The following is a 14791-nucleotide window of genomic DNA, read 5'->3' on the forward strand; positions in this document are numbered from 1 at the left end:
GAACGTCTATCCATCATCAACATCGTTTCACTCATTCCGAACCACCAAATTGGACAGACAGTACCATATTCACCAACCGATTGCTTCAACTTCGCAAACTGTATGGTAAGTTCTACTAATTTCACATCTTACCATCGACTAATAGTGCATAAATCCACTTGGAAATCACTTTTCCTTGGTCCTCGGACCTTCTACGACAACGTCCAACAAATATCCGAAGTCGTTTCCCAACTTAGACCAAGCATTTCGTATCTTTACTTCTAATCGATTTTTTCTCTCATAATTGACGATCAAAATCTAAAAACCACATTTTGAGCCAGAAGCAGTCGTCCGATCGTCCTGGGAGTAGTCTCAATCGATTTAGAAGGGCCCAATTCATAAAGATACGTACTCAGTCAAATTCATGCTTCTGGCTCACCTACCCCCTATATAGAAAACGAAAGCGTACAGGCGTGGAAAACGTGCCATTTTTCTCCATCACGGACTTTTTTTTTCTCGTTGCACCGACTCTAGTAAAAAAGTGAAATTTTTTACTAGTTACCAACTTTTGCAAATTATCATCGGATATCACTTTTCATGGTCTATAGTAAGTTCTTATCACGTTTTAGTAGTTTTTGAAAAAAAAATTTTTTTGAACTTTTCAAAATTTTTCAAAACAAAGTTTTTGTAGGCGGTTTTGTGTATGGAGGGTTACTAGTCTCGGGGTCACTGTTTGACCAAAAAACCACTATATATCATTCGAAAGGTAATTTCAAGGGCTACAAAAAATTGTTCTACGGCACCCCCCTCCGACGTCTAGTATTCGAGTTATTGGCCAAAAACCATCACTTGAGCGATTTTTCGTTCAGGGTACCCGACTCTAGTAAAAAAGTGAAATTTTTCTCGATTGACCAAGTGTTGCAAATGACCATCGGATTTCACTTTTTATGGTCTATAGTGAGTTCTGATCACGATTTGGTACTTTTTGAAAAAATTTTTTTGACGCACTTTTCAAAATTTTGCAAAACCAAAACTTTTTAGGCGGTTTTGTGTATGGAGGGTTACTAGTCTCGGGGTCACTGTTTGACCAAAAAACCACTATATATCATTCGAAAGGTAATTTCAAGGGCTACAAAAAATTGTTCTACGGCACCCCCCTCCGACGTCTAGTATTCGAGTTATTGGCCAAAAACCGCAACTATAGCGGTTTTTCGTACAGGGTACCCGACTCTAGTAAAATGATGCGATTTTTACTAGTCTAGGAACTTTTTGGTCAAAAAATCAAGTATATGTCATTCGATAGATAATTTCAAGGGCTACCAAAAATTGTTCCACGACACCCCCCTGCGACGTCTAGTATTCGAGTTATTAGCCAAAAACCGCAACTTAAGCGGTTTTTCGTCCAGGGTACCCGACTCTAGTAAAATGATGCGATTTTTACTAGTCTAGGGAACTTTTTGGCCAAAAATCAAGTATATGTCATTCGATAGATAATTTCAAGGGCTACCAAAAATTGTTCCACGACACCCCCCTCCGACGTCTAGTATTAGAGTTATTAGCCAAAAACCGCAACTATAGCGGTTTTTCGTCCAGGGTACCCGACTCTAGTAAAATGATGCGATTTTTACTAGTCTAGGGAACTTTTTGGCCAAAAATCAAGTATATGTCATTCGATAGATAATTTCAAGGGCTACCAAAAATTGTTCCACGACACCCCCCTGCGACGTCTAGTATTCGAGTTATTAGCCAAAAACCGCAATTATAGCGGTTTTTCGTCCAGGGTACCCGACTCTAGTAAAATGATGCGATTTTTACTAGTCTAGGGAACTTTTTGGCCAAAAATCAAGTATATGTCATTCGATAGATAATTTCAAGGGCTACCAAAAATTGTTCCACGACACCCCCCTGCGACGTCTAGTATTCGAGTTATTAGCCAAAAACCGCAATTATAGCGGTTTTTCGTCCAGGGTACCCGACTCTAGTAAAATGATGCGATTTTTACTAGTCTAGGGAACTTTTTGGCCAAAAATCAAGTATATGTCATTCGATAGATAATTTCAAGGGCTACCAAAAATTGTTCCACGACACCCCCCTGCGACGTCTAGTATTCGAGTTATTAGCCAAAAACCGCAACTTAAGCGGTTTTTCGTCCAGGGTACCCGACTCTAGTAAAATGATGCGATTTTTACTAGTCTAGGGAACTTTTTGGCCAAAAATCAAGTATATGTCATTCGATAGATAATTTCAAGGGCTACCAAAAATTGTTCCACGACACCCCCCTCCGACGTCTAGTATTAGAGTTATTAGCCAAAAACCGCAACTATAGCGGTTTTTCGTCCAGGGTACCCGACTCTAGTAAAATGATGCGATTTTTACTAGTCTAGGGAACTTTTTGGCCAAAAATCAAGTATATGTCATTCGATAGATAATTTCAAGGGCTACCAAAAATTGTTCCACGACACCCCCCTGCGACGTCTAGTATTCGAGTTATTAGCCAAAAACCGCAATTATAGCGGTTTTTCGTCCAGGGTACCCGACTCTAGTAAAATGATGCGATTTTTACTAGTCTAGGGAACTTTTTGGCCAAAAATCAAGTATATGTCATTCGATAGATAATTTCAAGGGCTACCAAAAATTGTTCCACGACACCCCCCTGCGACGTCTAGTATTCGAGTTATTAGCCAAAAACCGCAATTATAGCGGTTTTTCGTCCAGGGTACCCGACTCTAGTAAAATGATGCGATTTTTACTAGTCTAGGGAACTTTTTGGCCAAAAATCAAGTATATGTCATTCGATAGATAATTTCAAGGGCTACCAAAAATTGTTCCATGACACCCCCCTGCGACGTCTAGTATTCGAGTTATGGGCCAAAAACCATTCATACTTGAGCATTTTGCTCATTTTGCCTGTACGGGTACCGGGGACTAGTAAAATCAGGCCAATTTTACTAGAGTAGGGGTCCTTTTTGGTCAAAAAAACAACTTTTGCTCGTTCGATAGGGAATCGATAGGGCAACAAAAAATCGTTCTACGACCCCCCCTTCCGATGTCTAGTATTCGAGTTATGGGCCAAAAACAGTTTATAGCTAATTTTTCACTCGATTTTTCACCAAGTATCGCACATTACTCCGGTTCTATACATTGGATCGTCAATCTTTAAGATTTTATGGGTAGTTCCAACTGTTTGCTACATTTCATCCATACATCACCAACCGATTCAATGTCTGTGCTAGAAGTTATTAGAGGAATAAAAAAATTTACCCTTGGCTTTGGACCGTACAATTTTACCCATTTTTGGCCCATATTTGCCCCATAGCTCCGCCGGTATCCAAGATATGGCCACACTTTCTTCTGGCCATGGGTAGATGGCACTTGTGGCTACATTTCTTCCATGCACCACTAATCGCTACCATGTCTGTGGCCGGAGCTATTCGACGAACAACCATCGCATTCACCTTCTCGTTGCACTTCTTCGGGAATTTGGTGCAACCAAGTTTTCACTATAACTTGGTCATTTTCCGTCCATCGGACATGCGGTTTTGGGTGTCGATACTTGACACCGCGCGCTACAATATGTTCCTCCACGACCATGTGGTCCGATGCTTCCAACAGGAGCTATTCGAGGAGTACCGATTTTTCACCATTAAAAATGCTCAATTTTGCACCAACTTTTGCCTATAACTCAGGCTGTATCGATCGGATCTTCAATCTTGAAAAAGTTTTGGATAGGTGGCACCAAATGCTACATTTCGTTCTTCCACGTCAACTTTGTCCGATGTCTAGCAAAAAAGTTATTCGCGAACCAAGTCCAGAACCCATGCAATGGCTGCCCTCATTGCATACATCACGGCGGTTAACTCTCGTTACTCTATACCGTGGACTTGGTACTTTTTCAGGCATTCGTTGCTACTTCTCGGTTCATGATATTCGTTTACGGTCTTCACTAGGGCATTTGGTGCTCCTTATCGGTTCATGATATTCGTTTACGGTCTTCACTAGGGCATTTGGTGCTCCTTATCGGTTCATGATATTCGTTTACGGTCTTCACTAGGGCATTTGGTGCTCCTTCTCGGTTCATGATATTCGTTTACGGTCTTCACTAGGGCATTTGGTACTGGGCTTCCCACTTTCTACTGATCGATCCATACTCACTTGCGTGCACCTAGCCTAGGAAGGTTTCCTTGGGCTTCCCATCTTTCTACTGATCGATCCATACTCACTTGCGTGCACCTAGCCTAGGAAGGTTTCCTTGGGCTTCCCATCTTTCTACTGATCGATCCATACTCACTTGCGTGCACCTAGCCTAGGAAGGTTTCCTTGGGCTTCCCATCTTTCTACTGATCGATCCATACTCACTTGCGTGCACCTAGCCTAGGAAGGTTTCCTATGGCTTCCCATCTTTCTACTGATCGATCCATACTCACTTGCGTGCACCTAGCCTAGGAAGGTTTCCTATGGCTTCCCATCTTTCTACTGATCGATCCATACTCACTTGCGTGCACCTAGCCTAGGAAGGTTTCCTATGGCTTCCCATCTTTCTACTGATCGATCCATACTCACTTGCGTGCACCTAGCCTAGGAAGGTTTCCTTGGGCTTCCCATCTTTCTACTGATCGATCCATACTCACTTGCGTGCACCTAGCCTAGGAAGGTTTCCTATGGCTTCCCATCTTTCTACTGATCGATCCATACTCACTTGCGTGCACCTAGCCTAGGAAGGTTTCCTTGGGCTTCCCATCTTTCTACTGATCGATCCATACTCACTTGCGTGCACCTAGCCTAGGAAGGTTTCCTATGGCTTCCCATCTTTCTACTGATCGATCCATACTCACTTGCGTGCACCTAGCCTAGGAAGGTTTCCTATGGCTTCCCATCTTTCTACTGATCGATCCATACTCACTTGCGTGCACCTAGCCTAGGAAGGTTTCCTATGGCTTCCCATCTTTCTACTGATCGATCCATACTCACTTGCGTGCACCTAGCCTAGGAAGGTTTCCTATGGCTTCCCATCTTTCTACTGATCGATCCATACTCACTTGCGTGCACCTAGCCTAGGAAGGTTTCCCTTTGGTACCGACTTCCATCTACGCACTCGATATAACCTAGGTACTTGGTACCGATGATGGTTAACACTCAAGCATTTCTTGCATCCTGCGTGCAAGGTACCAATTTTCACTTCTTAGGTACGTTTATGTGCCCGCATTTATCCAATATCGCTCCGATGGCCTTTCGCATTATTTCATCCGATAGCCCTTGCCAAAAGCTACCAAAAGTTCCTCCACGGCCATGTGCTCCGACGCTTAGTTTAGGAAATATTCGAAAAAATTCAAAATAGGAAGCATTTTCTTATTGGAAAATCACCTTAAATCGATGGCCATTTTTTGGGCAAAAACTTTAACGTCTTCCCGACTTTGCGGGAATTGCGAATTTTAGGCACCCAGAGAAAATCTTTTACTTTAAGGGGGCGGCCGCGAAGTTGCCCAAAGTCTCGGACACAAAAATTCTCAAGTTCCCCACTCTAGTAAATCGCCCTATGAGTATCTCCTGGCCCGCGAGCTCTGCGAGCGGGCCAGCTTCGGCGATTTTTGCCTTTTCGCCTAGGCGGTTCTTCTACGAAATTGGTCCACAGCTTTTGCTCAGAAAGCTAGCATTTGTTGCAACAGTTAGGTGCTTGGTACCACATTTTGGTATCCATTTGGGCATTTGTTGCAACTACTCGGTACTTTGGCCCACATTTCGCTCTACTCGGGCCTCTATGGTGCTACTTGTCGGTACTTTTGGCCAACTTAGGCCAATTGGGTGCAACTTGTGGGTACTCTGTGGGTACTTTAGGGCATATTGTGTCTTTCGGGTGAAACTTCGCGATACTTCATGGGTACTGATGGCCAACTTAGGAACATTCAGTGCAACCTTTGGGCCTAAGGAAATTTGTCCAACTCTTTGGACTTAGAAAATTTTCTGGACTTAGAAAATTTTCTGGACTTGTAAAAATTTTCAAATGTTCAATTTGGCCCACATTTCGCTCTACTCGGGCCTCTATGGTGCTACTTGGCGGTACTTTTGGCCAACTTAGGCCAATTGGGTGCTCTTTGTGGGTACTCTATCGGTACTTTTGGCCATGTTAGGCCCACTCGGTGCTATTTGTGGGTACTCTATCGGTACTTTTGGCCAACTTAGGCCAACTCAGTGCTTCTTGTGGGTACTCTATCGGTACTTTTGGCCATGTTAGGCCCATTGGGTGCTATTTGTGGGTACTCTATCGGTACTTTTGGCCAACTTAGGCCAATTGGGTGCTGCTTATGGGTACTCTATCGGTACTTTTGGCCAACTTAGGCCAATTGGGTGCTCTTTGTGGGTACTCTATCGGTACTTTTGGCCATCTTAGGCCCATTCGGTGCTATTTGTGGGTACTCTATCGGTACTTTTGGCCAACATAGGCCAATTGGGTGCTACTTGTGGGTGCTCTATCGGTACTTTTGGCCAACTTAGGCCAACTGGGTGCTATTTGTGGGTACTCTATCGGTACTTTTGGCCAACTTAGGCCAACTCAGTGCTTCTTGTGGGTACTCTATCGGTACTTTTGGCCAACTTAGGCCCATTCGGTGCTATTTGTGGGTACTCTATCGGTACTTTTGGCCAACTTAGGCCAACTCAGTGCTACTTGTGGGTGCTCTATCGGTACTTTTGGCCAACTTAGGCCAATTGGGTGCTCTTTGTGGGTGCTCTATCGGTACTTTGGGACATATTATGTCCTTCGGGTGAACCTTCTCGATACCTCATGGGTACTTGTGGCCAACTTAGGAAAATTCAGTGCAACCTATGGGCCTTTGGAAATTGTTCCAACACTTTGGACTTAGAAAATTTTCTGGACTTAGAAAATTTTTTGGACTTAGAAAAATTTTCAACTTCTGTATCTTCTTCATCATGTTCCATTTTGTGGGACTTAGAAAATTTTCTGGACTTAGAAAATTTTTTGGACTTAGGAAATTTTTCAACACTTGTAAAATTTTTGTTCCTTCTTTGAAGAAGAATACTTTCCACTATTAGCTTCTTTCTCTTTTTCTTCTTAGTTGTCTTCTTATTTTCGGTCCGAGAGCGCCGACACTTGTAAAATTATCTAAGTCCGAAGACTTTTGGAATGAACCAAAAGTCAACGAACACAACACACCAAGCCTATCAACATCGAGTGGCTACCCGAAGGAAGCGCAGCGGCCAGCCCATGTACAACGCGAAGTTGTAGCATGCAACCAACCAACCGCTAACCTCCAACGGCACTCAATGTATTCGTTACACATGGGCGCACCTGCACCACACTGTCGTGACCATCCAACGAGCCGTCGGTTCGGTCGTGTGTTACAAGCACCCCATCACATAGGCATAGAGTCACCACACAGTGTTCTTCAACACTCTCGTCACATGGTGCAAGTCACGGTACGCACCACCAATGTGCACTGGTTGGCCAATTCCAGCACACACGGGGCGCGCACGCGCAAGCACTAACCACCAAGCATGGGTCGCCTGAGAGGATCGATGCGAACGCATCTCTACAACTTGAAGCTCCCAGCCTGTAGTCCCGTCGTTTGCGGGCGGTCGTAGGTGTCGAAACTAGTGATATCCACAGTCGGCAAGCTCGTCCACCGGTGTTCCCAACATGTATGGTACTAACACGTGCAGCGCGAACCCGCCCTTTGCGGCCTAGTAGTAAGCGGGGATGAGACGCCAGTGTGCCAATGGACAGCACGGACGGTTCTCGGAGGGTTGTTAGGCCCGCTAGCTTACGACCACCTAATGGGTATAAGAAGCGCTATCAGCTCGGATTGGATACGACCTTAGAGGCGTTCAGGCATAATCCAGCGGACGTAGCGTCATACCATAGTCCGTTCGAACTAGTATTGAGCCAGTGGTCCGTACCTGTGGTTCCTCTCGTACTGCACAGGAATTCCGTTAAGATAGCGACAAACAATGCACACCAGTAGGGTAAAACTAACCTGTCTCACGACGGTCTAAACCCAGCTCACGTTCCCTTGAAAGGGTGAACAATCCTACGCTTGGTAAATTTTGCTTTACAATGATAGGAAGAGCCGACATCGAAGGATCAAAAAGCCACGTCGCTATGAACGCTTGGCGGCCACAAGCCAGTTATCCCTGTGTGTGCGTAGCTGTCAAGCCAGCAGTTTAGACGTGCTTTGTGTCGCTCCGTATTTTTTGCAAAAATATTGTGCAAAAGTGCTTATAAATAGCGGAACAATAGTCGAAAAGGGCGAATTGAGTGTCATTCTTAGCGAATATTGAAAAAGGAAATCGTTTTACTTCAATTTACTGCGCTAAAACTCAGTTTAAAGTGTCCCCATACACTTTGTATGGGGAACTTCAGTGGCGAATAAATATCGAAATACCGTGTTAGAACATTGGAAAAGTGGTAAAACACATGCTAGGGAGCATAAACTATCGTTTTCCAGCGACGTAAAGTGCTTTTAAAAAGAGATAAACAGTAAAAACTCGACGTGAAAGTGCGTGCAACAGCGTGGTACGGTGGCGTCAGGTGTGTCGTCGCGTGTGTTTGTGTCATCAACAACACCACGAAGCGTTTTCGAGCAGTGAGGACAACAACCCAACGTAAAAGCTCCCTTTTTATGACGACAGCGCCACCCGTGGCGGGTTCCGCAACTTCCAGCGAAGACAGCAACCACCTTCTCTTCGACGTCTGCAGCGCCACCAGTGACCGGTAGCGGTAGCGCTTAGCCGGGACACCAGCGTTACGAAGCGTTACGGTGCTATAAAACTCGATGCGAATTGCATACCTTTCCGGCGCTTAGCGGTCAGAGAGTGAGAACGCGCAGCCGGAGACCGGGAACGCTTAGCAGGAGACCGGGAACGGTTCTTTGGCTCCGAATCCTTCCCCGGGAACGCCAAAACGAGAGACTTCAACGCGTCAGCAGGCGACGAACCCGTTTTTTGGTGTTTTCTTGAATCTCTTGCGGAATTTATTAAAAATTCTTATTCTTGCGGTTTTCTCTTGCGAAATTGTTTTTAATAAAGAAAAAAGTGGGAGTTTTTTATTCTTGCGATCCGCGGACGGGAAATCTGCCAAAGGGGCTCTAGCGACGGACGGTCGTTACCTGGGCAGATGTTGAAGGGAATATTCCCTTGTTCCGTCTGAACGATTCGTGCAGGCGGTTTTTTGTGAAAGGAGCGGAGAATGGAGGGGCGGGTGCTTCGTTCCGGGGTGCGGTCGTCGTCCACGCCTCGGAAGCGGTCCGATACCCCTTCCCCTTTACCGGAGACACCACGGCCGGCCGGACCAACGGTGGCGGTTCCGTCCGAGGCTGATAATTCCGAGGAGGAGGACGATGCGGAATTTTCCGACGCCTCTCTTCTCGAGCAGACGGTGGTGCCGCCAGTGGTAGCGGCAGGGGAGATGTCTTCAACCGTGGCTCCCCACGACGATGGCGAAGCGTCGGTGCTGGCTTTCCAGCACAAGATGCTGGAGAACTTCGCCAAACAGATCGAGTCGCTGACGGAAGAGCTGCGACTTAGCCGGGAACGTGAAGTGGCCCTGAAGTGTACGCTGGAAGCGCTTCAAGAGGGCATGCGTTCCTTGACGGCGCTTCATTCCTCGGCACAGCCTGTTGGTCAGGGCAGTGCCAGGACAAAACGCAGCCGGCAGCAGCGCAACCGTGCGAAGAAAGCTTCGCAACTGCAGCAGCAGCAGCAGCAGCAGCAGCAGCAGCAGCGGCAGCAGCAGCAGCAGCGGCAGCAGCAACAACAACAGCGGCAGCAGCAGCAGCAGCAGCAGCAGCAGCAGCAGCGCAGCCAGCCACAGCCGCAGCGACGGACGGTCGCAGTGTCGGCTAATGGCCAGCAGCAGCAGCAGCAGCAGCAACCGCAACGTCAGCAGCAGCGGCAACAGCAGCAGATGTCCTGGGCTACGGTCGTGAGCGGTCGGAAGAGCCGATCGCAACGTTCGACTCAGCAGCAGCAGCAACCGCAGCAGGTGGGCCAGCCGTACCGGCCACCTCAGATGCGCCAGCAGCAGCAGCAGAGTCAGCAGCAACAACATCAGCAGCATCGTGCCCAGTCTAAGGGGCGTCCTCCGCGTCCTGACCGCATTGCGGTGGTCCCAGGTTCGGACAAAACCTGGACAGAGATGTACGTGAAGCTGCGTACATCTCAGGAGCTGCAGGACGTCAGGGCAGACATCGGCATGGGGCGCCGGACCGTGCAAGGTCATCTGCTTGTACCGTTGCGGAAGAACGTCGATAGCGCGGAGCTGGCTCGCCGGATCCAGCTAGCGCTAGGTGAGGATGGCGAGGCACGAGTGGTGACGGAGATGGGTGAGCTTCTCATCACCAACGTCGACTCTCTGGCCAAAGAGAGTGACGTGAAGCTTGCCATTGAGGAGAAGCTGGGGTCAGCGGCTGGCATCACTCACGTCGAGCTTTGGGAGCTCCGTGATGGCACAAAGCGAGCGCGTGTTCGACTCCCACTGGCCAAGGCACGGAGTCTCATTGGTCAGAAGTTGACACTCTGCCAATGTGTCAGCGGCATCCGCGAAGTGCCGAAGAAGCCGCTCGACCGTCAGCGCTGCTTCCGTTGCCTGCTGATGGGGCACCTGGCGCGGGACTGCCGTTCTTCAACTGACCGGACGGGTCAGTGTTTGCAGTGTGGCGAGGTAGGCCACCGCGTTAGTCAGTGCACGTCGGCAGCTAAGTGCATTGTCTGCCAGGGGCCCCATCGAGTGGGCCACTCATCGTGCCGACAAGGTCAACAGTGTCGGGTGTAGTGAGGGTGATGCAGGTCAACCTGGGTGGTGGACGCATTGCTCAGGATCTGGCCCTGCAAACAGCCCGCACTAAGCGGGTCGACGTGCTGCTGCTGTCAGAGGTGTACCGACCTCCAGAGGGCAGCGGAAACTGGACGGTGGATTCGTCGGGGAGAGCAGCTGTGGTGGCGACCGGCCACCTTCCGATCCAGCGGGTCTGGCGCTGTGCCATGCCCGGGTTGGCTGCTGCGCAGATTGGAGGGGTGGTCTTCATCAGCTGTTACGCCCCTCCACGTCTCAACGCCGGCGAGTTCGAGCAACTTCTGGAGGCGGTGGAGTTGGAGGCCCAACCCCACCCTCGCATCGTCCTGGCAGGCGATTTCAACGCCTGGAATGAGGAGTGGGGTAGCCAACGTACCACCCGGCGCGGTGAAGAGCTGCTCGATACAATTCGGCAGCTTGGGCTTGTGGTCCTGAACCAAGGATCGGTCCCGACGTTCGTGGGCAACGGAGTCGCCACTCCCAGTGTCGTGGATGTGTCTTTCGCGAGCGCATCCATTGCTCGTCCAGACACTTGGGAGGTGGCAGCGAACACCACTTCGTGCCACTATACGGCGTCGGACCACCGGTACATTTTCTTCACCGTGGGGCCTCCAACTCTTGACCAGCAGCGACGACAACAGCAGCAGCACCAGCAGCAGCAGCACCAGCAGCAGCAGCACCTGCAGCAGCAGCATCGTCACCTGAACGGGAGGCAGCAGCGACAACAGCAGCAGCATCGCCAGCGGGGACAGGGGTCCTCTTCGTCGTCTACCACGTTTCGGCACGCTGGCCGTAGATGGAAGACGACGCAGTTTTCGGTGGAGGCATTCGCAGCCGCACTCCAGACGGCCGGTTTTCCGGAACGAGCCGTCAGCCAGGAGGGGATGGTCGACGCCATGCTAGATGCATGCGACGACACGATGGAGCGCGTCACCATGTCGCATCGTGACCCCCATCGAGACCTCTTCTGGTGGACTCCGGAGATCTTGCGTCTTCGGGAGGAGTGTTCGACCGTGCATGAGCGGATGCTTCGTACCACCGACCTGCAGGAGCGCAGCATTGTGGCTGCACATCATCGGTCGGCGAGGAGAGCTGTCGAGAAGGCTGTCCGGGCCAGCAAGCGAGCGCAGCTCGATGAGCTGATTCAACAGGCGGAAACCAACGAGTTTGGGGCCGGTTATCGGGTGGTCATGTCTCGTCTTCGTGGCTGCTTCGTGCCACCTGAGACTGACCGTGTCGTGTTGGAGCGGATAGCCAACGATCTGTTCCCGACACATCCGCCTGTTGACTGGCCGGACGCTGAATCATCGAGCGTCGACACCGAGGAGCGGAGTTCTTCGTTGACCCCTGTCACCGTGGGCGAGCTGTTGTCCATCGTGGGATCGATGGCGAACCGGAAAGCGCCTGGACTGGACGGTATCCCCAACGCGGCGGTTAAGACGGCCATTAGGAAGTACCCGGAGGTTTTCGTCCGTTTGTACCAGGACTGCCTGGACCGGGGTGCGTTTCCAGCGCCCTGGAAGAGGCAACGACTGGTACTGTTGCCAAAGCCTGGCAAGCCTCCCGGGGAAAGCTCCTCCTACCGGCCGCTGTGCATGCTCGACGCACTCGGCAAGGTGTTGGAGCGCCTAATTCTTAACCGCCTCAACGAGTTCCTGGAGGAACCGGATGCGGAACGGCTGTCGGACGGGCAGTACGGTTTCCGGCGAGGCAGATCCACCATCAGTGCGATCCAGCGCGTTGTCGAAGCGGGCAGGACGGCCATGTCCTTTCGCCGCACCAACGCCCGAGACAAGCGCTGCCTGATGGTGGTGGCACTTGATATCCGCAACGCCTTTAACTCTGCGCCCTGGCAAGCCATCGCCAACGCGCTGAGGGACAAGGGGGTACCGTCATCGCTGCAGCAGATACTGAGGAGCTATTTCGAGGACCGGCGGCTGGTTATCGACACCAGCGAGGGCCCTGTCGAGCGGAACATCAGTGCGGGCGTTCCACAGGGTTCCATTTTGGGACCCACGCTTTGGAACGTGCTGTACGACGGGGTCCTGGGTGTCCAGTTGCCTGAGGGGGCCGAGGTTATTGGCTACGCTGATGACCTTGTCGTCTTGGTCCCCGCAACGACACCCCAAGCCGCTTCCTCGACTGCTGAACGAGCCATCGCGGTAATCATGGACTGGTTGGACCGGAACCGTCTCTCGTTGGCGCCAGAGAAGACGGAAATGACGCTCATCTCCACCCTGAAGCGTCATCCGGTCGTCAGCATCAACATCGGAGGTGTGGTCGTGCAATCCCAGCGCTCCATCCGTTATCTTGGAGTTTGGTTGCACGACCACCTGTCATGGTTGCCGCACGTTCAGCAGGCTGCAGCGAAGGCCATGAAGGTCGCGGAAGCCGTCACGCGCCTCATGCCGAACCACAGTGGACCGAAGTCGTCGCGTGCCCGACTGCTGGCGGCCGTAGCGGACTCCATCCTGCGTTACGGGGCCCCAGTTTGGTCGGAGGGGCTGCAGCTGCGCCAATGTCGTAGATTGGTGCAGCGGGTGCAGAGGACAACGGCCATTCGTGTTTGTCGGGCTTTCCGGACGGTGAGGGGTGAGACGGCCGTGCTGCTGGCCGGTCTCATTCCAATATGCCTGCAGATAGAGGAGGACAGCAGGGTCCATCAACGGCTGAACGATCCAGTCAACGAGATCCCCAGGTCTGGCGTTCGGGAGCTGGAGCGTGACCGGACGTTTGAACAGTGGCAGCAGCGGTGGGACGCGGATGCTGCCAGCGAAGACGCCAGTCGGTACACTCGGTGGACGCATCGAGTGCTACCCGACGTGAGGGCATGGCAGTCACGGAAGCATGGAGACGTGACGTTCCAGTTGGCGCAGGTATTGTCTGGCCACGGATTTTTCCGTGACTACCTGTGCCGGATGGGCTTCACGTCGTCCCCGGACTGCCCCAGATGTCCTGGCGTTGCCGAGACGGCGGAACACGTCGTATTTTGCTGTCCGCGTTTTGCCGCTGAACGGGAGGTGCTGTTCGAGGCGGGGAGATCGAACCAGATCACCCCCGAGGGCTTCGAGGCAGCCTTGCTTGAGAGCCCGGAGAGGTGGAGCGGCATTTGCGAGTTCGTCGCACGGATAACCGACGAGCTGCAAGATGGCTGGAATGCGGAAAGGGAGGAGTTAGCCGCGCAGGACCAGCTGTTAGCCGCACGCCTCCCCGACAACTCGGTGGCTGTCGCTCGCAACCAGCGCCGGAATGTTGCGAGGAATGCAGCTCGAGCAAGAGCAAGGGAGTTGCAGCGTGGTGGGCGGCCCCCATCACCACCTCCGTCGCCTACTACAGCTGCGCGTCGTGCGGCCATTCGCGAACGAGTCGCGAGGTTCAGGGAGAGGCGAAGGTCCGTGGCCTCCCTGGCATGGCTGCATGGCGAGGAAGGAGGATCCTCCAGTGAGGATGAAAACGGGTATCCATCCACCGTTGAGTCACCGGCCAGCGGTACTCAAACGGGAGGCCTCTCTGCTGCGGAGGCTGCCGCGGCATTAGAGGCCGAAACATCGTCCCGTTAAAGGTATAGGAGTCCGAGACCGTCGGGGACTTATAGATAATTTGAAGGCCCAACGTGGGCGCATCACTGAGAATTTTAAAAAAAATATAACATGAGTAGATAATCATAAATACACGCGCAGGTGCATTTGCACGGATCAGTGTTGCCTATATAGGCAATAGGACACCTAGTTTTAAGTAATCCCTCGCGGGAATAGGAACTCGGTGGGCGAGTAGGGGTTTTATTATTGAATTGTATGTATTCCCTTGAATAAAAACCTCTACAATTATCTAAAAAAAAAAGCCAGTTATCCCTGTGGTAACTTTTCTGACACCTCTTGCTAAAAACTCGTTATACCAAAAGGATCGTAAGGCCAAGCTTTCGCTGTCCCGGCGTGTACTGAACGTTAGGATCAAACCAGCTTTTGTCCTTATGCTCAACGGGTGGTTTCTGTCCACTCTGAGCTGACC

At 50.7% G+C, this 14791-nt stretch overlaps 1 pseudogene; it reads right to left on the bottom strand.

Annotated features, from left to right (window-relative positions):
- Positions 1-14571: 14571 nt before the first annotated feature.
- The window catches only part of LOC125773250 (large subunit ribosomal RNA), a 3592-nt pseudogene continuing 3372 nt past the window's right edge, over positions 14572-14791 (bottom strand).

This window comes from Anopheles funestus (genome assembly GCF_943734845.2).
Source record: "Anopheles funestus chromosome X unlocalized genomic scaffold, idAnoFuneDA-416_04 X_unloc_25, whole genome shotgun sequence".
Classification (NCBI taxonomy): Eukaryota; Metazoa; Arthropoda; class Insecta; order Diptera; family Culicidae; genus Anopheles; species Anopheles funestus.